Here is a 24,293-nt window from a genome sequence, read left to right as displayed (position 1 = left end):
CAGGATACTGCTGACCTTCATGATCCTTTACTAGGACAGCACTTACTGCATTCCCTGATACTGCAAGATACAGGGATAACGGTTCACCATCCTCAGGCTTCATTAGTAGAGGTGCAGTTGAGAGGTATTGCTTCAAATCCTGCAAGGCTGCTTCATGCTTCTCCCCCCATTCAAACTTCTTATTTTTCTTCAGGATATCATAAAACTCCTTGCATTTTTCTGATGATCCTAAGATAAATCTATTTAGCGCTGCTACTCGTCCTGTTAGCCTTTGAACATCCTTCATGCTAGAAGGTGATTTGATATCTAGGATGGCTTTGATCTGTTTCGGGCTCGTTTCTATCCCTCTTTTAGTTACCATATATCCTAAAAACTTTCCTGCCCCCACTCCAAAATCGCACTTGGCAGGATTTAGCTTCATGTTATATTGATCCAGGATATCAAATGCTCCCTTAATATCCTGGAGGTGATCCTCAGCCTTTTTAGATTTTACCACCATATCGTCGATGTATACCTCCATTGTGTCCCCCAGCTTATCTTTGAACATCATGTTCACCAATCTCTGCTATGTTGCACCTGCATTTTTCAAACCGAAAGGCATAGCAGTATAACAATAAATACCTGTTGGTGTCATGAAGGCAGTATCCTCCTCGTCTGAAGGTTCCATCTGAATCTGCTGAAATCCTGAGGATGCATCCATGAAGGTTAACATTTCATGGTCGGCGGTAGCATCCACCATTGCATCAATATGAGGAAGAGGAAATGGGTCTTTGGGACAAGCCTTATTCAAGTCTGTGTAATCTACACAAACTCTCCATTTCCCATTCTTCTTTTGAACCACTACCACATTTGGTAGCCATTTGGGAAATTTGACTTCTCTGATCATCTTGGACTTCAACAGTCTTTCAACCTCTTCTTGAATAATTATGTTTCGTTCTGGAGCAAACTTCCTTCTCTTTTGCTGGACAGGCTTGAAAGACCTGTCAATTCTAAGCTTGTGAGTGATAATGTCTTTGGATATACCTGTCATATCCTCATGCTTCCATGCAAACGTTGACATCCTGCATTTCAAAAAGTTAGTAAGCTGATCCTCAATATCTTGAGGGATATTGGTTCCTACGAGCACCGAGATATCCGGATTATCCTGGTCCAGGATAATTTTCTTAACATCCTGTTCTGAAGCTTCCGCGATATCCTGGGCTCGTATCTTTAATTGCTATGCTGTATTGGGCTTGGTTGAGGATTTCATCGAGGATGAGTAACATTCCTTTGCCTCTTGTTGATCACTTTCCACCTTGAGAACCCCCCAAGGAGTAGGGATCTTGATACACTGATGATAGGTTGATGGGACGGCCTTCTTGTCATGGATCCATGGCCTGCCTAGTATGATGTTATAGCAGGATAGGGAATCCATCACACAGAATCGTTGTATCGAGTTGACCCCTTCAACATATACTGGTAACTTTATCTCTCCCACGGTATTCCTAGCTTCTCCACTGAAACCAACGAGCACAGTGGACTTCGAAGTAATGTCCATCGGAGATACATTCATCCTCTTCAATGTTTCCAGCTGAATTATGTTGACAGAGCTACCGTTGTCCACCAATATCCTACGTACAAAATGGTTAGCAACATACAATGTTATTACGAGAGCATCATGGTGAGGATCCTGCACAGTATCCTGGTCACCACTATCGAAAGTGATCACTTTGTCAGTTGTAAGGGTTGTCATCCTGGCTGGTTTATCTCCCCTTTCAGTCTTAGCCTCCTTTGCATGCCTCTTGGCCGCAGAATACGAAGTCCCACAAATGTCGGATCCTCCCGAAATAAAGTTTGGCATCCGCAGGAGGTGATGCCGCTCGTTCAGGATCCTTCTCCGTATCCTGACCCTTATTCTTCTTTCTTCCTAGGAGATCCTTCAGATATCCCTTGCTAAGAAGATAACTTATTTCTTTTCTTAGAGCAATGCAATCCTCAGTCACATGACCAAAATCTTCGTGGAAGGCACACCATTTGGATTTATCCTTCCAATCAGCTTTTTGTTGGTTCTTTCGAGGCCACCTAGCTTTGTCTCCTAACCCTGCATAGCATACATTAATTCAGGAATGTTAACAGAAAAGCAATATTCAGATAATTCAGGATATTCTTCAAGATCCTCATCTTCAACAGCATTCACTTTCTTGTTGTCATTTCTACCATATGGCTTAGAGCGATATAGTTTAAATGAGGATTCTGACTTCCTATTGGTTGACTCGTAGGTAGTGGATGAGTTCATCCTTTCTTGCATTTTCTTATCATCCTCCAGCCTGATATATCTCAAGGCCCTGTTTCGAGCCTCGTCCAAATTCCTGCAAGGATTCATCACAAGATCCTGATAAAATTGGGAATCCTTTTGTAGTCCCATCTTGAATGCTTGGACCGCTGTGGCAACATCAAGGTGCGGGATATCCAAGGATTCCCTGCTGAATTTGTTCACATAATCCCTTAGGGATTCCTGAGGTCCTTGAGTTATCCTGTAGAGATCACTTGTTAGTTTTTCAAAACTCCGACTACAAGAAAATTGACTATTAAATAAATTCACTAGGTGAGCAAAAGATGTAATCGAATGTGGAGGAACATTTAAGAGCCATTTCAAGGTTGATCCTGTTAAAGTAGAACCAAAGCCTTTGCATAGGCATGCGTCCTTAAGCTCCGGAGGAATAGGATTAATCTCCATTCTTTCCCTATACTGGGCAATATGCTCTTCAGGATCCGTAGTCCCATCATAGAGTTTCATGTTGGGGGTTTGAAATCTCTTCGGGATCTCAGCATCACAGATAGGATGTGTGAAACGAGATATCCTGTGGCTGTCTTGGGACACTTCCGGAATTGGCTGGACCACTCCAGGTACACTGGATATCATGTCCTTCAATTTCTGAAGCTCCCTAGTAAATGTTGATGTCATACCTGCATCCTGCAAAAAACCACTATTGTTGGTAGCATGAATATTATTATTCGACACGTTACCAGTCTGAGGATTCTGGCCATATCCTGAAACATATCCTGAGCTCCTCACAGCTGACATCCTGATCGATGAGGGTATTTCAGGAGTATGATTCTGGGAATGACTAGGCACAATATTCCCCCTATTATCCTAAGTGTACACAGCCGAACTGAAGTTCAAAGTTCTGGGTTGTAAAGGAGTAACAATATCCTCAGCGGATCTGCTCGAGCCAGCTTTTAAGAGTTGTATTTCTCTCAACAGCATTTGGTTAGTTTCCTGTTGCTGCATCATTTGTTCCTGCACACTTCCAAATAAGGTTAGAATTTCATCATTAGAAGCTAAAACGGGAGCAGATCCCTGAACACTCCGGGTAGGGATAATATCCTGAGGTTGTGAAGAAGCTGGCATCCTTGGAGGAGGTGGTGGAAGCACCGGACCAGTAGTAGCAGAAGTTGTAGCAGACACAGTGGAGGAGCTCATGTTTGATCTTGAGGCCATTGTGGACAATGTGGCAAAAAGTTTTGAAAACAGAAAACCGATTAACGATTTTACAAAGATTTTTAGTAAAGGTAGCACCACTTGCCCCACGGTGGGCGCCAAATTGTTTTGGTCAAAAATTACCGAAGCAATTAAGTGATCAAATTAGTTAAGTGAGGTAGTGTGCTAAAAAGTGTATTGGAAATATGCTTGTTATGTTGTTTGTAAAAACAATTTCAGGATACGGCTCAGGATATTGAGTTGTATCTACGATCAAACTATGAGCAAAAAGTAAAGGAAATGACACGAGATGTACGAGGAAAACCCTTGATCAATCTAGATCGCCGGCATAAAACCTCGGGAGCTGGAAATCGCAGCTGCCTAGTTCTTCTTATTGCTTCAAACTTCAGGATACAGTGCAGGATATCGACCAGATCGCTAAGTGTTACAATGCTTTGTGTGAAAGTAAAAATTGCGAGAGAACCAGTGTGAGAGTGTAGTGAGTGTATCTGTGATGTCCTATTCGATCTGATATACCCACCTATTTATAGTAACGAAATACAAACTAAAATTCCTATAAATATGGGATGCTTTCGAATATTCCATTGTTTACGTTGTAAACCGGGTAATGCGGCTTCAACGTCTTCATTTGAACGACTTCGACCGAGTCTCCCGGAAAAAGGATCTTCATGAACGTTGGGCACCTGGACGCGTACTCTTGCACACAACCCATTAGTAATCCTGAGGATACCATTCAGGATGTTACCAATATCCTGAATGAGCATCCCGGATATGAGCAGATATCATACAATCAAGATATAACTCAAGATATATCCCAGGATATGGGCTCAGAATTTTACCCATAACGGTTCCTAAAGAATTCAAGCTAGGAAAACCATAAACTAGTTATAAACACACAGTAGGTAACCTAACATGCATCTATACATGAAAGACATTCACAAAGACACATGAGGAACGATTGAACGATAATAAATTAGAATAAAGCACACACACATCTAGCCAATTATTATTAGGTCTCTTACTTTAATATTAATCCATCAATAAATTACCAAAACCGAAAGATTACCGATTGACACGAATAATCATCACAAACCCGGGTAGAGAAATAACTAGCCAAGAATCATAGTCATAAACGATAAACAAGTCTGAGATATCAAAAACATCATGTTCACAAGTCTAAGAAAAACACAAAGTCTAATTAAAAAATGTAATGCTAACTCGTTTGCAAACTCAGACTTGAATCTTGAACCGTGGCATGAAACTCAAACCAATCCCTTTGAAATCCTTGCGTCTCCTCCCTGTAGTCTGTCGTCAAATGTTGTTCTTCCCCTCTTAATGTTCACGTCGAATATATATTTTCTTTTTAGTCCAAGGCTTCTACCGTCCAGCCGTCTATCCCCTAGAATGATGTGATGAAATCGGCCCCAAAGTAAAAGCCCAAAGAGTCTCCACCAAATTCATGTAATTGTTGCCCACATGTGCTAAGTTTCGGCCCAATCAAAGAAAAAGGAAGTCCACGTGACTTCTGATGTTGAGATGATGATTTTGTTGAATCTCTTGGCTCAATGAATCCCTCCTATCTTTACTTGATTGAATATTTCATTTAATAATAATAGAAATCAAGTTCACCCCTTGTCAAATTAAGTCTGTCGCCAACTATTAACAAATATATATATAGATTGATATTTAGGCTTTTGTTTTAATAATATAGAGATAAGTGGGTCTCGGTCCAATCACAGAAAATAGCGGTAAATTTCCTTCGTTCTCTGGTACCCCACCCTGCCCAACTAGCTGGTCATTTCCATATTACTCATTTTCGCTCCATTTGCACAAGGACCTGTCAAAACACAAAATCATATAATATAACACTTAAAACTAAATAAAACAAATAAAAACTATATAAAAAATATACAATTTACACAAGACAAATATGTGTATTTTACCACACATCAATCATCCTCATTTTGTGCCACTTCCCTAGCCATTAGAGCTAGTAGTAAGCCTCTTGATCACTAATTTATGTCATGTTTATGTTATGTACAAGATTCACCATCTAAACAACTTAACTTCTAATGCTAAAAATAAAAAGATCTAACATATTCACGAAGAAAATAAGTGATTACATGAATTTTTAGTGTATGTAATGAAGTTGTTTATATTATATCTTGTGTTTATGTTTAGATCTAGTATGTTAGAGCTTAGATCTACCAAGTTTAAGCATGAATCTTGAAGGAACCATGGTTAAACTTGAAGATGAACATGTGAAGCATAATGTGAACTTGAAATAGGAATTTTTACACATAAACTTGTAATCTTGAAGTAATAAAGTGTGTGTTAAACTAATTTTTGAAACTAATATCTATGAAAAGTTTGTTAAAAGTTTAACACAAAGCTTGTTTATGAAAGATCATAATATGTAAAGTGTAGATCTAAAAGACTACACATTTTTAACAAGAAACAAGTTCACCATGATGTTTCATATGGAATAATTAGTGTATGTTGTTGATGATTATTGTTGAAAATTGTTTTGGTGATTGAAAAGAAAATAAACACACGTTTTGAAAACATGGGAAACCTCCATTTTTAGGGGAAACTATATCAAAATTTTTATAAAAATTTTTTTGTAAAATTTTGACACTTAGAAAAATATAAGTTTTGGTGAAACTTATTTCCTAAAAATTCACCTAAAAATATTTACCAAGGTTTCCCTAAATTTTGTAAAATTACAAGTCAAGAAATGGTGATTTCTTCAAGTTAAAATCAATATTAAGTATGTATGTTTTTGGGGAAAATATATATATTTAGTGATCACCAAATTTTGTGCTAAGTGTATATTGTGTGTATTATATGTAGTAGCGTATTAAGGACTTGAAAATACACTAAATACTTCCATGGAGTATGAATACAAAAATACACATACAAATATATGAGAATACATAAGTATACAAGTATACAAAAATCGGGTGAATAACGAGAATGATTATATATATTTTTATAGCATGACAAAATATATATATTTCTTACAAGTCTTAAAAATATATTATTTTAAGAAATATAATTCCCGAAAGTAATAAAAATCAAAGTATTGATTTTTGGAGAAAAATACAAAATACACAAGTATTTACATAAAATACAAGTATACTTTCCTAAGAATACTTGTACAAAAATAATGTGGAGAATATTATTTCACAAAATACTTACATTTATTTTCGGGAAAATAATATAAGTAACATACATGAAAAGTTAAAAATATAAATTATTTTTAACATCTATTACCTTGAAAAGGGACTACATGAATGAATGAATATATATTTGAGAAGTACAATATATATTTACAAAAATACATTACATACATAAAGTGCAAAGGCATGACAAACGGGCAAGACCCGACAAACAAGGGTATAACCTCATAAAGAATGAACATACAAATAACATGTACATGAACAAAAGATGGTGACTTGTACTTATGTGATACAAGTCTAGTGACTAACATACATAGAATACGTATAGGTCACGACGATACAAAACCAACCGGTGAAGTTTACGGCGCATGATACGCAAAGTTGTGAGTTCATGTCCCACTTTTCTTTTAACTGTCTTCAGTTTTTATAACTTCGGGGGTGAAATACATGCTACAAATGTTTCGAACGTTTACAAATGGTATGTAGAATACAAAACTAAGGAATGACACATAGATCATGTGACGAATAGGGTACCACAAGCACCATTAATCAACGTATACATTTAGACCATGGAACAAAATGTTAGATCTAATGGGTTTCAGTCAACCCCACTCGTGGCCTACTTCTACCAATGAGTGCTTCTGTGTCTCAGTCAAACTCGACAAAAATGCCTAGGTTTGGTGGCTTCCTATGTCGTGACACATGTTAGTGGCCTTGCATACCACTAGCGATCTCGTATTCCTTGCATTACAGAACTCAGTTTCAGATACGTCATTATAAATTACATACCATGTTTTCATTCAAGTATATAAACATTCAATACAAAAACTGCATGAACTCACACCAACATTATGTTGACGATTTTCCAAAACTTAAATGTATTTCAGGAAACAAGTTGGATCTTGGGCGCTGGTGTTATTTTCAAGACGTAAATTTCAAGTTTAGATGTCATACACTTTTGTTTGTATCATAACTTGAGGGTTTTGGTTGAAACTTAAATGACGTGTTGTAATATTTCAAACCTTTGAATGGATGAACATCATTTTGATCATATAGTTGTTTAGTGCAATAAGAACCGATTTAGTCACACGCATACGCTTCCGCAAAAGTCAGGGTGTGACAAAACAAACAAACTAACTCCCTGTTTTCAGTTGCAGGGTTCAGCCTCCTTTCGTGCCAGGCCCCTTCCTCCTTTATCTTGACAATCAACCATCATCTGGAGCACCTGCACATTCAAACAATTCAATTACTTGAATAAAGCAACCCAAGCCTGCTTTGACTCAGGTAGCTGAATATGTATCTTTCTAGGTAGAATTGGATAGTTTCGTTCATTTTTCTCAAACACATTCTCATTCTGATTATCACTCACAGAAGTTTGTTTCTTGACCACCCAAGCTTGTCCTTCAAAACATTCCTTCGATAAAATTTTGAATCATTTTGAATGTTTTGTTTTGACAAATCATTTTTAGGTTTCCAGATTTGTTTTGCTTCTGAAACATTTATTTTCTGTTTCCAAATCTGTTGTGGCACAACTTTGGGTGTCGTCGATTTCGGTTTCCAAGTTTGTTTTGATCCAAACTCGTTTGACTTCTGTGTTTTAACCTCCACTTTCTTTTTCTCAACACCAACAAGTTTAAGATTTGGACATTTGCGACCAAGATGTCCACTTTGACCACACTTAAAGCATGTCCTCTTGGAAACATCTTTAACCTGTTGTTGTTGCTTTTTCTTTTGAGCATAGAACTCTTCACTAGACCGTCGTCTAAATTGGAGTTCTTTCTCTTCTTCTGAACTAGTCCCATGGACAAAGTTTGTCTTCTTCTGATAATTTGGCTTTTCAAATCGTTTGTTTTTGTTTTGATGACTTTTACAACCCAAACCAGCCTTTATGTTCTTCTTTTTGTAACTAGGTTTGTTATCAAGAGTTTTCTTGCTCTTACCAGCAAGTTTTAGAATTTCAGTTTTCTCAATTTCTACCATTTTGAAAACTTTGTTGATTTTATCTGAAATCACATTTTGAATTGGAAATTAATCATCCAAGAATAGTTTATCCGATCCAATCATGGTATAAACCAATCCTTTTGAATCATCATTCTCAACTTTTTTCAGATTTTGAATTTTTTCAAATAACTTTCATGAAAACTTCCCTCATTTTCATCCTGTGATTCAGACTTATCTGTTTTGGTAGACTCCTCTGTCAAAATGCTTTCAACAACCTTATCTACCACCTCTGAATCATCAAGATCATCATATTTGGTGTAAGTCACATCGATGTTGTCAAGTAATTGGTCACCATGTTGATTGCTTTTTCCACCTTTTCGCCATCATAGAATGTATAATTATTCTCCAACAGTGGTGGAACCTGATGGTATTCCGACCCAATTCCTTTTTTTGTTCTTTTCAGACTCTTTACCATCGGGTGTGATGTTGAAAATACGTTCCAAAATGTATGAAGAAGCATGATAACTTTGAAGTTTATTGACCAACTTTTCTTTTTCAGCCAGTTCTTGTTTAAGTTTAGCAACGTCATCAATGTAATTATTTAAAACCTTTTGTTTTCCTTTATATCTGGCTTCAAGATACTTAGTTGTCTTTTGACATGCTGACAATCTATCATCCAGACTTTTGACTCTACTTTTCAAAGTTTCATAAGCTTCTTTTACCATGTGATATGATAATTTCATTACATCATATTCTTTTTGCAACTCTTGAATAGTTTTATCTTTTTGAACGCATTTGTTGCAATCAGCTAAACACCTTTGTTTCAAAATTTTGTTTTCTTTTTCAAGATTTTCACATTTCTGTTTTAACTCGTTTTGTTTTTCTTTCAAAAACTTTTCATTTTCGATCATTTCATTACATTTTTCTTTAAAAATCTTTTCATTTTTAGTAAATTCAATGTCTCTAGATCTCAGATTGTTATCCTTTCCAGTACAAGCCCTGCACGTTTCCATTAATTTCTTGCACTATTGTTTAGTTTTATTTAACATTTCAGAAGATTAAGTTTGAGTTATTACCTCAGTGTTTGGCACCATGGCTTCTTTTGCCATCTGCTTCTGATCTTCTTCAACCTCCTGCTGTTTCTCAGCAACTTTTTCTTCTGCCTTTGCATCAGATTTCTTCATCTCATGCACCATCTTCTTACTCTTATCAACAATTTCCTCAACCGTCTTCTTCTTCTTTTCCAATCTGGCATATAACACCTTCCTTATGCCTTCCTCAACCTTTTCTCTGTATCTAGGGATTTCTTCAAGCCCTTTGCACCAGACACCCACAGTTGGAATTGCAGTAACTAATGCTTCAAAATCTACCTCATCAGGATCAACTATCGGGTTTCCTTTAGGATCAACATAACACTCTCTACCAACATCCCATCTATTTGCCCATCTTGCTTCCCTGAACTTCTTATACTTTATACTTAAATATGCTCGTGCATGATTTTCTTCTCGACTCTCTTTAACCTCAGCAACCAACGTCTTTTTCTCTCTTTTCTCTTCCTTTATGTATTTGCTCCAGTCAAACCCTTCATCATCATGAATTGTAACATGAGCAGCATGTTTTATCTCTTTTGATGGTCCTTTCTCAATCTACTTTTGGTTTATTCTTGACGGTTGTTTGTTGTTGCAATGATAGATGGCTTTCTTGTAATAGTCTTCATGAAACGGATTCACACTATCATCAGCTTGGCGATTTGAGCATTCTCTCTTAAAGTGTCCCTTCTGCTTGCACTTGAAACAAGTGACTTTTGCTTTATCAAATCCCAGCTTCATATCGGGACCTTCCAGACACTTTCTACCAGTGATCTCCATGAACCGTTGAGCCCTCCTGATGACGCTTGCCATGCACCAGCAAATATCCATGAGTTCCATCTCTTTCGGATCTACTTGATCGTAATCCTCCTTTGTCACGTTTGGATTTCCGATCTTTCCAGCGATTAAGCCTTCATATGATTCCAGAACACAGGCTAAGAAACTCATTTGCTGTCTTGCAAAATCACTATTCAAATTTGGAAAATCTTTCCAGTTTTGATTTGGACTGGATTTTGATGATGCAGAAGATGAATGATATCCTGAATCATAGCTTGGATACTTGCTTTTTGATGAATCACCAGAATTAACTGCACTGAATGCTGTACTGATTTTTGGTGACTGGTTGTTCTACAGCATACCTCTTCGGTAATACAGATCAACATTCTGCTGATAACTAGAACTGGACATATTATTTTGTTTTTGTAACTCTAGATCATGTCCTTCAAGTATTTCGATCAAACCATCCAAAGTAATCTCATCAAACTTAGCATCGTTCTTCAGCACAATCACAAACGTTTTCCAATCTTCAACCTGAGGTAACGCCTCGATCAGTTTATCAAAAATCTCTTCTCTGTCTTTGTTGATACCAAACCTTTCCAGCTCAATTTTCAGATGACAAAATCTTTCTATCATTTGTCTAACTGTTTTGCCATTCATGCATCCAAACAGATCGAATTCCTTTTTCAACAAAGAAATTTTATTTTTCTTAATATCTTACCGCCTTCGGCTTTCAACTTCAAAGCTTCCCACATTAATTTAGATGTTTCACCATGCTGAAGTAGAAACAAAATATCTTCTCTAACAGATTGTTGTAATAATGTTACCATTTTTAGTTCGTTAGAGTGATTAGTTTTATCGATTTCTGAAAATTTGTTTAATTTCAAGTAAAACATTTTGATCATTCACTGGTTTTTCATATCCGAAAGTCATCATAATCCAGCTCTCATAGGCGTAAGCCTTCACCCAGTTTTCGAATCTAGTGCTCCACCAATGATAATCTTCCATGTTCATTAGCTTCGGTGGTCGTTGATGATTTCCGAACACACCGTCATATTTCAAACTCTAAGAAATAGCACTCGAAACCGTTTTAGTTGTAACCGAGGTTGGCTCAGTTGTTGTTTCAGATGTAAATACATTGTAAAACATATTGTAGAATTCATCAGCCATGATTACCTGCAAACACACAAACACTTGATCGAACCTTGAAAAAAACAAACAATACAAAGAATTTGATCCGGATGGACTCATCCGGATGAACTGGTCCGGATGTGGTTTTGGTCTGGATGAGGTTTTTGGTCCAGATGATGGTCCAGATGAACAACTTTCCGGATGAACTCTTTCGGATGAACTATATCCGGATGAACAAATCTCCGAATGATCAAATAACAAGCCTATACGTCCGGATGAACAATGACGTCAACAAAACCCAGTTCCAAGTTCATGTTTTTACTAATTTGAGTATGAAATTGTTTGAATTTTAATTTGAAACTTTGTAGAATTGTTCAGAAACATTTTTCACACAACATGTCTAAAATTTGGTTAATTTTGACCGTGAAATCTTCGTAGATCTGAGAGTTAAGTTTAAAGAAGAAGAAGAAGAAGTATAGAAGATGAGTAGAAAAAGATGAAGATTTGTCTCTAAATCTAATGTAGTTGTTGAATTTTCGTGTCTTCAATCCGTGCAATCAAACACCTGCTCTGATACCACTTGAAAATTCAGGATCTGGATCGATTCCTTTAACTGTTAAATGCGTACGAACACGTGAAATGTGCGGAATCCAATCACGTGTGTGGATAGAACACGAAGAAGTTATTATCAATGATTTCTATTACTGATTTGACAATGTTTACACCACGAAATCAAACGGGCAGAGCTTCGCCTCAAGAATACCCAAAAGTTACCAATGAGCAAGACCCTACTAACCTATTTATAGGCATGGCTCATCCGGACGGCTGACCTAGCGGATGGCCTCCATCCGGACGGATGGACCTCCATCCGGACGGATGGGCTAACATATTACATATCCGGATGACCATTGTTGTGCATTCATTCGGATGAACTTTGTGTCCATCCGTCCGAATGGACTATGAAATGTAACAAACTTTGTGTCTTGCTCCGTCTAGCACCGGTCTGATTAAGCTACGATACATGATTGACGCAGGCGATAGACATAGGCACTCATAAGTATATACTTCAACTAAAAATGTATTTTGATACTAAGACTTGTCATAAGCCCATCCGACCTTTAAAACACGTTTTTATGTGCGTAAGTAGTTATGCGAACTTAGTTCGCATAAACTAGGCGTAACGGGTCAAAACCTTTTATTACCTTTCAAAATCAGAATGTTGGTCTGATTAACCTTTATCCAATGAGTCATTACACTAGGATAGGTACAAACCACATTCTAAACAACCTACGCTTAATCTAGCGAATTAATATATTCTTACGTAACGGATCATGTCAAAGGAACTAACCTATGACCCGTATACATTCTAACAAATAGCTAAATCTGTTCACTTCGGACTTTAGAACCCCCTAGATAATCGGACTTGAGCTTAATACTTTGTCTTTACAGCTTTTACTATATTTGAAAACCGTTATCGGTTGGAAGCTAGCAAAAAGGTAAATACTATTAACTTATTTTGTTTTAAAACTTCGGGTATGACGAATACACCACTTGGAGCGGGTATTACAGAAATGGGTTGCCTATGATAACCTAGAAATGTAAGAACCCAGTTTAATCCATTATATTTGATAACTGAAACAATTGGGGGTTATTGGTACCGTATCCGGGCGTGCCGACTCATGAACTATTATGGCCATACAAAATAACGTGTCGAGGAGGCATACTGACTGTAAGACACGTTATTCAACTTTGGTGTGTACCTTAATCATTATAGCATTGAAAATGACCGACTTTGATATCTGGTTCCCATTGTATGACAAATATGTAAATCTGGTGACAAGAAAATCCTAAGAAATATTAAATAATTAGCTACGGGTTTTCTCTATTATTAAATCATTTTTGAAAAACTATTTTAAAATGAGTCAGTTAATTGTATTTACCAGCGAAAGCTAACGTATCTTCAAAAGATTGAATTGCATGTACCGAACCTTGATATTAGGATGGGAATCCGGGTCGGCAATGTTAAAAGCTTTGGAATTTGCAACTCCTAGCTTAAGGCCTATGATGTCTAAGCTTCGTTTTATCTCAATCCGTCTGTGGGCTTTATTTGAACACTTAAACATCTATGTATTTGGAATATTCGACACTTTTAAATGTGATAAATATTTTTACTCTTAAATACTTCTGCTGCATTATTATTATATTGTGATAACTTCTACCCAACCGTCACGACTAAACCCATACGGGCTAATCGGAAATCAGGATATGACAGATTGGTATCAGAGATACAATTTGAGTGAATTAGACACTAGCCTTTTGTGTCTAAACTCAAATATCACAATATGCAGATTCCATAAGACTATTCTGAGTTCTAGACCTGAACTTAGGACTACTCCTCTCATTATAATATAGCTATCGATTTTTATGAATTTTCAGGAAATGCCTCTTGGAAAGGGGACTGCTAATGATAATCCTATGTTATTCCCTTTTATGGAAAACTTCCATCCGAAGCCAAGGAATCCAAAGCTTCGTACTAAGCCAAGGATGTCGGTACGACCAGTCTGGAGGATGAGTTCTTTACCCTCTACCTTTGGTCAATATTTTTTCCCTAAACTGACAAACTTGTAAACCCGACGTCAGAACCAATACCGGTGGACGGTGAAGATCCATACTTTCTACCCCTTAACTTTGAAATCCCAAACCTTACCTACACTAGCAAGTTTCCAATACGAGACCCATACGATTCACTATCATTGGAACCCGCTAGTGCTTTCTCTATCTCTCAATCAGGAAACTTAAATGAACCATTAAACCCTCCAACACTGAATGGAGTGAAGCAAGAAGAGGAATAACGTGTATGACGAAAAAAAGGATGACTGAAGACTCTTTTTCTTTATTATGTTTTGTTTGTTGTTTAAAGTCCACCTATGGACAATGTTGTATTTCAATTCCAAAAGTCCTCATAGGACATTGTATTATAATCTCTCGATTTAATGAATTCCAATTTCAAAGTTTCTTTTCTATTTTATTGATCTGCTGTTAATATCCCAAATTCTTACTGATGGTGATATAGCTCCCGACTGAATAAAATGGCGAGTCGAACTACTCGCAATATATTTAAAAATAATGATAGTAACGACTATGATCACCGAGACTGTTTGGACGGAGAAAATAATCTTCAATCCATAGTCACTGAGGAAGTCGGTAAAGCTATGGTCGAATTCATGGCTAAGTTAAAAGGACCAGAACCATCAGTACCAAAGGATAAATCTCTTTCCAAACCTCACTCGAGAACTGAAAAGAGTCACTACTCTACGACTAAGAGTGAACCAAGTGTCAAGAACACTGTCAGAACTGAGCATCGCAGCTCTAAGGATAGGTGCACCTACAAATACTTTGTCTCATGTAAACCCCGTGACTTTACGGGCGAAAAGGGAGCCATTGATGCTTTGAAGTGGCTAGATGAGATGGAGACTGTGATTGATATAAGCAGTTGTGCTATCAAGGACACTATCAAGTATGTGTCCCAATCCTTCAAGGAGGATGCTTTAACCTGGTGAAATGCACTAATCCAATCCACAGAAAGTTTGCACTGTACAACTTAAATTGGGCCAAATACGTAGAACTTTTCCGCGAAAGTTATTGCCCACCTCACGAGGTGGAGAAAGTTGAATCTGACTGTCTCATACTGACAATGAAAAATCTCAACCGTCGAGCTTATGTCTCTGATTACAACTCTCTTTCAAGACTCATACCATATCTGATTACCCCCGAGTCGAAGCGCATTGCACGATTCATTGGAGGACTAGCTCTAGAAATCAAGGGGATGGTTAAATCCTCTAAACCTGCGACGTTTAGATCAGTTGTGGATCTAGCGTTATCTCTCACCGAGGATGAGATACGGGTGAGAGTCGCCAAGATTGATGGAGACAACAAGCACAAATGTGATGACACTCCTGCCAGGGATTCCAAGAAGGGCAAGAATGGTTCGAACTATAACCAGTCTAAGCCAACTGAGGCAAAGCCCGAATGCAAAACATGCAGGAAAAGACATTTTGGGAAATGTCTATTTCATCAACCCAAAGGTCGTGGCATCTGTAAGCAGATTGACCATAAATCCCACGAGTGCAAGGATCTGAAGAACGCCACTTGCTATGGGTGTGGCGAGTAAGGGCATATCAAGACTCATTGCCCTAAGTATGCAGCTGATGCCAAGAACATGGCTACTGATGCTTTTTTTTAGGCAATGCCAGAGCCTTCCAACTGACTGCGAGGGAGACAGTGAATGATGCCAAAGTCATTACGGTTATGTTTCTCGTAAATGACATATTTGCTAGAGTCTTATTTGATTCCGGAACCGCTAAAATCTTCATTGACTATAAGTTTATCAAACTTCTAAATCTACCTTTAAAAAATCTAGATGTCACATATGACGTCGAAATGGCCGATGGTAGTATAGAAGTAGCTTCCACGATTCTTGACGGATGCGCTATATCCATCAAGAATCAATCTATTCCTATTAACCTCTTACCTATGAATCTCGCTGGATTCGATATAGTTTTAGGCATGGATTAGTTATCCCATAACCAGGCCCGAATTGCCTGCGATAAGAAACTTATCAAAATTAAATCCCCATCTGGTGATATACTCACTATCTGTCGAGATCGACACTACGGATTGCCTGAGAGAACTTCTCTGCTCAAGGCATTCAGGTACTTGAAGAGAGGATGTGTTATTTACATGTCACAGGTGACCATTGACACGTCGAAGCCGAAGATTGAATATATTCCAATCATCTCGGAGTATGCTGATGTTTTTCCTGAAGATCTACCTGGTCTGCCCCCGGATAGACAAGTCGAGTTTAGAATCGGCATTCTGCCTGGATCAGCTCCTGTAGCCAGAGCACCGTACCGCCTGGTACCTACTGAGACGAAGGAGTTGAAGGCACAACTTGAAGAATGATGTGTGTGAAGTGTGTTATAATTTGGATATATATTTTAAGCCATTTTTAAACTTTTAGCCAAGTTTTAAACTTATAAAACACGATATTTACTAACACTAAACACACATATGGGCAAGTGCACCCATCGTGGACGTAGTATAGTGTTGGTAAGATACCGAGGTCGTCCAAGGACACAAGAGCTTTTAGTACCGGTTTATCCTCAACGTCTAATCAAATCAAAATGTTAGAAAAAGATTTTAAACTAAGAAAATAAAACTAACTAAAATGCTGAAAATAAAAACAGATAGACAAGATGAATCACTTGGATCCGACTCGTGTGTTAGTGTAACCTTTGATTATTTTCGCACGTTTGCACTTGTTTAAGAGATTATCTTAGTTATTTTAGTAGGCCCCTCTTTTGAAGGCGACGTTACCCTCAACCCAGTAGTTTGAGTCAGCAAGGATATAATCCAAAAGGGTCGGATTCTTGAAAGATAATTAATTAAGTTATTAATGCATAATGTGGTAGGCCCCTCTTTTGAAGGCGACGTTACCCTCAGCTAAGTAGTCTGAGTCAGTAGGGATACAGTCCTAAATAGCTAGGTTAAAGTTTTAATAGTAGTTTAACTTATGAGGGGATCAAAGAGTTTGGACCCCCGCCATCCAATACTTTTGGGTATTGAAGGAGGTCCTACTAAATTTGACCTAGGTCCCTTGCAGGATCTCTAAACACTGAACAATGGCAAGACTCTTACCAAACCGTTCCCTTAGCCCCCGACCAGGTAGCCAACATACCTCCATATAGACCGTGGAGATATGAATGGTGAAAATCTTTTATTTTATATAGACAGTAAAATAATGCCAAGACACCACGGACAAATGATAAGGAAGAATCACCTTCAACATAAGAAACTAGTAATTAAAGTCATTAATACAAAACCAATTAAAAATTGCAAAAGATTAAAAATAAAAAGTATTACACTAAACACTTGTCTTCACCAAGTGATGTAAGAGACTTAGGCAAACATGGCCTTTGATTATCAAGAACTCTTACGATCAATCTTGGATCCCGAGATGACTCACACACTCTATGATGGACAATGGACAATGGATGATGGTGGTGGACGATGGTGTTATGGTGGTGGTGGGTGGTGGGTGAAGTGTGAGAGAGGTGGTGTGCCAAGGGATGAGTTGAAATGTCTCCAAGCACTCCTATTTATAGGCTGAACAGAAGCTCGGGCACGGCCCCGTGTCCATCCTTGTCTCTCTCCTCATTAATTGTAATTCGCAATTACAATAAATGCGCCTGCAGGAGTCTGACCACGCCCCCGTGTCCACTGGGCACGGCCCCGTGGTGGGCAATAGAAGCTTCTAAAGGTTTGTCTTTTCTGCTGCTTCTTGGGCACGGCCCCGTGCTCGCTGAGCACGGGGCGTGTTCAGTCTTCTGTGTCCTTGGTTTTGCTTGGGAAGATGCTGTTGAGGGGTCGGGCATTCCACATTTGTTCCTTTTCTTGTATTTATGTTAGATTTTGCTGTCTTTTTGCTTCTTTTGTTAATTTGAGATCATTTAATCCTGAAAATACAAAAGGAAGACAAAAACACACTTTTTCCAACATTAGTACTAAAAAGGTTTAGTTTTATGCCACATTTGATATAATTTATATGTTGCATTTTGCGCATATCAAATACCCCCACACTTGAATCTTTGCTTGTCCTCAAGCAAAACTCTTTATAATGTGCCTTTATTCACTCCCAAATGGAATGGGTAGAAGAGAAGGTTTTTGGGCTTGTCATAGAGTGTCGGAATTTCCAAGATTCTTTATTGAGGTTTTATTTTTATTTATTTACAATCCTATTCGGCATGATTTATTAAGAACATTCTTTAAGATAAGTTACTTATTTGGGCATAACATACCTTTTTTTAAAATCTCATATATATATATATACAAGTTCACATACCTCATGGGAGATAACTCAACACTCGGCCGAAGGTGTATTTTTTTAGTGAATCACTCGAGAGCGGCATGGAACTTACTTCTACCATAAGTTTGCCAAGCAATCAATCCTCCTCCTTTTTAACTATATACATTTGTAAATATCAAGAGGACTTTATGGGTTTTTTGGCTTGGGCTAAAGGTGGGTGGTTGGGTTAGTGGTTAGTAAAAAAAAAGCGAAAGGCGTAACAGACGTCGGTTTGAAAGACTTTTTATTTTTCATATTTTTATTTTATTTCGATGGATTGTTCAAACAAAGAGATTTGATAAACTTTGTTTGTTTGTTTGGCTTCATCGAAAAAAAATTTTTTTTTTTTGAAAGTCATAAGAGAACCGAACGTTGTTACTAAAAAAAATAAAAAGGTTTAGGTGGGTAAAAAGGGTTGTTTTGGGTTAAGAAATGAAAAGGTTTAGGCTCAAAGGGGTTAACTAGGGGGATTTTGGGTAGGTGGTAAAAAAAAAAAGAAAAATAATGGTGTAGAATGAAAAAGGGTTAGTCCTAATGCCTCCATCATTTACTTACTCGGGTTTAAGTTGGTAAGGACCGAGAATGTATTGTTGTGGCAAGTTCTAGAGTCGTATGAACCAAGCGGCTATTCACACAAGAAACGAAAAACGAGCATTTAGTGTAAAGATATATATATTTGTATGCTCGTTAAAGGCTCAAAACTCACTTTTGTGGGAAAAGGGTTTTTTATGTGATCAAGTATATATAATCGTATTTTAACTAAGTTTGTCATGCCTTTTCATAATTTTCTTATGTTGGTTCTTTTTATCACGACGCTATCGGTTGTAAATTTGTAAAAATATAACCTTATTAAGACTTGAATTCCCAACTTAAACTTAGACATGTAAAAAAAATGAAAATTTTTGGAAAAAATTTGGGGTGATTAGCGGTTCCAATAGAGTTTTGTGTAAGGCTTGTTATTAGGACTTGCAAAATTCAAAGTTTTAGCATCCCCCACACTTAAATTACACATTGTCCTCAATGTGTCCCAAAAATAAGTTTTTAGGTTGATTAAATGTATAAAATGGTGTTAAAAGCAAAATTTTATGATACTGGCAGTCTAGACACGGCCCCGTGCTGGGTGGACACGGCCCCGTGTTCAGGTGCCAGTAACGAAAACTTACAGAAGTTGGACACGGGGGCGTGTTGGCTGGGCACGACCCCGTGTTTGGTAAAAATCTGCAGAAAACTAAACAAATAGCAGGTCTGGGAGGTGGGCACGGGGGCGTGTCGGCTGGACACGACCCCGTGTGGACTGTCTGCAAGGCTGAAAAACAGGTTTCTTTCTCCGGTTTTCCTGTCCTGGCTTTAGTAGTGCTAATGTTTAGCACTCTAAGCCTCGTTTGTACCTGTTTTATCAGTAAATACCACACCAAACAATACCAAACGTCCTAAATTACCAAATCAAACATCAAACCATCAAGTTAAAAGTAAAAACAAAAGCAGAAAATAAAAAGAGTTAGGGAAAGTAAATTGTTCAACACTTCGGCACGCAGGCCGGAAATTGTCTGACAGAAAGGGAAATTAACCTGTGGGATCACCAACCGTCCACTCCTACTCCTTCTTCACCCTCCTAGTCCATGTCTTCATCGCTGTCATCACCTCCTCCCCCATAACCCACCATATACTCCCGGATGCTTCCGATGTCATCTTGGATATCGGTGATGTTTCTTTCAATGGCCCCGACCCGGTGGTATGTGTTGTTGGCAAGGTGGTAGGTGTTCCTGGTGCACATAAGGTTTTCCTGCAAAAGATCATGTAAACTTTGAAAGTTAGGAAAACCACCCCCTTGTGAGGAGGATTGGCCCGGATCACCATGGGGTTGGTACTGGTACTGGGGAGGTGGAGCGTGAAGGACTAGTGCCTCTTGTGGGTTCCATGCATGGCCTTGCATTCTCTGAAAGCTTACCGACCCATCTTCCGCCTCATATATTAGGTTCATAGCACGACAAATGTGCACATCGAACCGTCCCGACCATGGGCTTCTCTGGAAGGACCTAGGGATGTTCGTGAAGTGCTTGAAGAGGCGGTACACCCATCCCCCATAGAAGATAGGGGTTGGTGCATGAGCAAGCCGGTTCAGATGCATGTTCCGGAGTAGGAGGAATGGAACATCGAGGGCTCTTCGGGTGTGAATGCAGTGTAGGACTACCAAATCTCTCAACCCAACAACGCCGCTGCTGTCATGCCTCTGACTAAGAGAGTAAGTAAGGAGCCTGTGAATGTAGCGATAGAGCTAGTGCTCTTAGTACTACTAGGATTGTAAAACCCATCACCAATCTGAGCCCATGCAGCCTGGCGTTCATTCTCATCAATCTCATGCATTCCCCCGGTATTTTCCTCATTTCCCGCATCTTCCTCTGAATACAGCCCCACTATCGCCCTGAATTGCGCCATAGAGATCGAATACCTTGTCCCACCACATCTGAATGCAACCCCCTCATTGTCGAACGGGTCACACCTTGAAGTGAAGGTGAAGGTACTGTAGAACTCCAAAGTGCACTCGTGTACCGACCGGAGTCGAGTGGTCAAAGCAACCCTGAGCGGGCCGGTAACGAGGTTGTTGAAGCGGTCAAGTTGGTTCACCATGAGTAACAGGTCCGTGCATGATTGCCTTGGGTATTCCTCGGGTCTTGTTTGAAGCGTTTCATATCTGGCCCTAGCATCGAGCTCATTAGCGTTGAATCTCGTAAACTTCTTCGACATCTGAAAGAATACACCAAAAGTTAGCACGAAACAGTGGAATTTTAGGAAAAAACTGCAAACAGTGAGCTGGACACGGCCCCGTGCTCAGCGGGCACGACCCCGTGTCCAGGCTTCTGTTACTCAAAAATTGCATTTTTCATTCCGGTCCCGAAAATCTGAAAATTTTTGGCCAAGTAGGTGCGGTTTCCCCCGAAAATAAAACCCCAAGTGCTTTTTTTCCCAAAACAAACCGTTTACCCCTTCGATTTTATCTTTTTCGGTTCAAAAACAAGGGTTTGGGGGTTTTCATGAGAAATTGGGCAAATCTATCAACAATATAAGTGTATTTACTTCCTATTATACTAATCTAAACTAATGCTAACAGATTAAAACAAAAATTTGAGGTTTGATCCGGATGAACTTCAAGAACCCTAGATTTTTCCCCAAATTTTTTATGTTTTTACTACATGCAAGTAACTAATCTAACTACTAATGATGATAGAATCATACCTTGATGTTGTTAGAGTGAGAGGAGACGTCGAAAATCTGCGAAAAATCGCCTGGACCAGAGCGCTTTTCGGGGAAACGGGGCGTGTGGAATGAAACTGTTTGTGAAAAAGGGGGTTTTTATTCCGACAGTTGCGTGGACACGGCCCCGTGTCCAGCGGACACGGCCCCGTGCCGAGCAAAGTTTTATATATATATATATATATATATATATATATATATATATATATATATATATATATATATATATATATATATATATATATATATATATATATATATATTCTTAAGTGCACGTGTGAGTGCCCTGTTTTCCCAAAAACTTCATTCGAAGACTTACCGTTTTCGATGTTTACCCGCTTGTTCGTAACTTACCAGGTATGATGTTGATGCCTTTAGTCGTCAACCGTTTGGAGCGAGATTTCTTCCTCTTCATCCTCAATGGATCCTTGATAGAGTTTTAGCCGTTGGCCATTGACTTTGAATGGAATTCCATTTCGAGATTTAATTTCTACTGCACCGTGAGGAAAAATATGGGTGATGGAAAAAGGTCCTAACCACCTAGATTTTAGTTTTCCCGGAAATAATCGAAGTCGTGAATTAAACAACAGAACCTGATCTCCTACTCGAAATTTATTAGGTTTAATGTATTTGTCGTGTAAGTTTTTCATTCTTTCCTTATAAATTTCCGAGTTAGAGTATGCATAATTCCTTAGTTCGTCTAATTCATTTATTTGACAAAATCGAATTTAACCTGCAATATCTAGATCTAAGTTTACATTTTTTATTGCCCAGTAGGCTTTGTGAGCTATTTCTACCGGCAAATGACAACTTTTTCAATAGACGAGCTTATATGGGGTTGTGCCTATAGTGGTTTCATAAGCAGTACAAAATGCCTATAAAGCATCATCTAATTTATCGGCCCATTCCTTTTTATTTAATCCTACGGTTTTTCAAGTATTCTTTTTAAACCTCTATTAGTCACTTCGGCTTGTCCGTTTGTTTGAGGGTGATACGCTGTTGAGACCCGATGATAGACCCTATATCTTTTTAAGATTTTTTCGAGTTGATGGTTACAAAAGTGGGTACCTCTATCACTTATTAATGCTTTAGGTGTTCCAAAACGAGAGAATAATTTTTTCAGAAATTTTACCTCAACTCTTCCATCATTTGTTGGAAGGGCTTCGGCCTCGGCCCCTTTAGACAAATAATCAATTGCCACAAGTATATATTTGTTTCCTTTTGATGGTGGGAAAGGTCCCATGAAATCGAGTCCCCACACATCAAAAATTTCACAAACGAGAATGCCATTTTGTGGCATTTCATTTTTGGAAGAAATATTACATGATCTTTGGCAAGCATCACATGTCTTGACAAGATTTTTCGCATCTTTGTAAATGGTCGGCCAATAAAATCCTGAATCAAATACCTTCCGTGCTGTACTAGCAGCACCATGATGTCCTCCATATGGACCTTCATGACAATGGCGGAGTATTCTTCTTGCTTCGTTCCCATGTACGCACCTTCGGATGAGTTGGTCAGCACACATTTTGAAAAGATAAGGGTCTTCCCAAAAATAATGCTTTACATCAGCAAAGAACTTCTTTCTTTGGTGATGTGGCCATCCTCTAGTGACAATACCGCTAGCTAAGTAATTAGCATAGTCGACATACCATGGTTCTTGTCTGTATTCCACCATCTCCAGGGACTCTATTGGGAATTTTTCGTTGATTTGTTCGTCCCTGGTTGCTTCTAAAGCTGGGTCTTCTAGGCGCGAAAGATGATCTGCTGCTGTGTTTTCTGCTCCTCTTTTGTCTTTGATTTCAATATCAAATTCTTGGAGGAGTAGAATCCACCTGATCAAACGGGGTTTGGCATCTTGTTTCTTGAAGAGGTATCAGATAGCTGCATGATCTGTATAGACTACAGTTTTAGAAAGAACAAGGTAAGAACGGAATTTATCAAAGGCAAGTACCACGGCTAGTAATTCTTTTTCAGTAGTTGTGTAATTCTCTTGTGCATCATTAAGTGTTTTACTAGCATAATAAATTGGGTGGAAATGTTTTTCTTTTCTCTGTCCCAAGACTGCTCCAACAGCAAAGTCACTTGCATCACACATGATTTCGAAAGGTAGTTTCCAATCGGGCACTATCATGATAGGTGCATTGACTAGCATTTCCTTGAGGGTTAGAAATGTTTGATTGCAATCCTTATCAAAGATGAAAGGCGCATCTTTTTCTAGTAATTTTGTTAGAGGTCTTGAAATTTTTGAAAAGTCTTTAATAAACCGTCTGTAAAATCCGGCATGCCCTAAGAAACTTCTGATTGCTCTAACGGAGGATGGTGGAGGTAATCGAGAAATTGTGTCAATCTTTGCTCGATCAACTTCCATTCCTTCGCTCGAGATCTTGTGACCGAGTACTATTCCCTCTGTTACCATGAAATGGCACTTTTCCCAGTTAAGGGCGAGGTTAGTTTCCTCACATCGGGATAGCATTCATTCGAGGTTATCGAGGCATTGGCCGTATGAATCTCCAAAGATAGAAAAGTCGTCCATG

Source organism: Helianthus annuus, chromosome 15, assembly GCF_002127325.2.
Source record: "Helianthus annuus cultivar XRQ/B chromosome 15, HanXRQr2.0-SUNRISE, whole genome shotgun sequence".
Lineage (NCBI taxonomy): Eukaryota > Viridiplantae > Streptophyta > Magnoliopsida > Asterales > Asteraceae > Helianthus > Helianthus annuus.
This window is presented reverse-complemented; position numbering follows the sequence as displayed.